We start from the raw sequence: 1,441 nt of genomic DNA, 5'->3' as shown, positions 1-1,441 counted from the left end.
AAATTATTTGTGTAAAAAAGTGGTCTATTTGTTCTCAGAGTTTCCCATTATCTATACTTTAATATCATTTTGTATATTCTCCTATTACCTGCCATTTCTGTAAGTTAGAAATTAGACCTAGAGGCTTGGTCTGTGTCAAGTTTGATTTTTTTTTTTTTTTGGCAAGACTAGTTCATAAGTGCTATTGCACAATTCTATCAGAAGGCATATCATGTCAAGTTGCTTCTTGTTCTGTGATTTTAATAGTCATTGAGAATTATTGCCTTGCAAAATAGAGATATCACTTAGCTGTTACTATACAAGATCAAAGTATCTCAGCAGTGTACAATAGCAAGTACTTACTTTGCTCGTTTCCCCCCCCACCACCACCACTCACACACACCCCATGTGTCTGCATTCACAATAAGGTCCAGGCACCAGGCCTGGGGCTGAGGTGTGTATGGGGTAGGTTTATTTTGCCTCCTCTTCTATACAGTCTTGAGTAAGAACACAGCCTGTTATAAGTACCAGGAGGCCATTAGTTCACTTATTTATCATCACTTTCACTTCATTTCTTCAACACAACAAGTCATATGGCAAACCCAAAGTCAAGAGGTGGCAAAGTACTGCTGCCTCCAGTGGGTGGTGGGCAGTCAACCTCCAGGCTGAAATGCCTATGCATAGGCAATGACAAGGCTTTACCTAGCAGGTCTCATGGAGGGAAGCTGCCAGTGCATCCCAATCTCTGCAGGGAGGTACACTAAAGGACTCATACCTCCTCAGGCCAGCCATGTTCCCTTGTATTAGCCCAGGAGCCTCCCTCTGGAGGTCTCTTTACTGAGGGCCTCAGCTGAGGTCTTCCCAGGTGCATCTTCCAGAATTCGCTTTTTGTGGACCTTGGCTGAGGCATTCTTCTGCACTTTGATTGTTATACTTTTGTACTCTGAGCCCTTCCCTTTATCTCTCCTTCTTCTTGCTCCTGGGTCTATAAAAAAGCAGGAGCCTTTCATTCAGAGCTCCCTAGCAGCAAGATTTCTTGTCTGCACTTGCATCTATCTGACCCTAGCCTGGTGTTGTTCCATGGGAAATCTGAAACACCAGGACAGGTGCCTTTCTCTTTTGCCTCTTGGTGGCATAAGAAAATGCCAGTGAATGCATAACACTAAATTGTTGCTTTCAGTTTAGGTTGAGTCCTAATTGACTACCACGAGCCTAGTGGCTCAGCAGGATGGTATTGCAAAGTTACATAGAAAGTGGATATGAGAAGGGGTGAAGAATTGAGTCAATACCAGTCTATCAGAGTGAGAACCCACTATTATTTTTCCTTTATTAATTAACTAGAGTATTTCTATAAAAGGAATTTGGTCAATTTTTCTAGTCAGCTAATACTTAGAATTTTAGAAAGGTGACAAGTGAGTCTCATTGGATTTTTAAAATATTAATTTATGGATTTTAAATATAT

At 41.2% G+C, this 1,441-nt stretch overlaps 1 non-coding gene across 1 annotated transcript; it reads right to left on the bottom strand.

The window, feature by feature from the left end:
* Positions 1 to 383: 383 nt before the first annotated feature.
* On the bottom strand, positions 384 to 516 carry LOC141416668 (small nucleolar RNA SNORA51). The gene has a single exon (XR_012441287.1). It is a non-coding gene; the product is annotated as a small nucleolar RNA SNORA51 (small nucleolar RNA).
* Positions 517 to 1,441: the final 925 nt, after the last annotated feature.

The sequence above is a fragment of the Castor canadensis genome, chromosome 1, assembly GCF_047511655.1.
Source record: "Castor canadensis chromosome 1, mCasCan1.hap1v2, whole genome shotgun sequence".
Classification (NCBI taxonomy): domain Eukaryota; kingdom Metazoa; phylum Chordata; class Mammalia; order Rodentia; family Castoridae; genus Castor; species Castor canadensis.
This window is presented reverse-complemented; position numbering and strand designations above follow the sequence as displayed.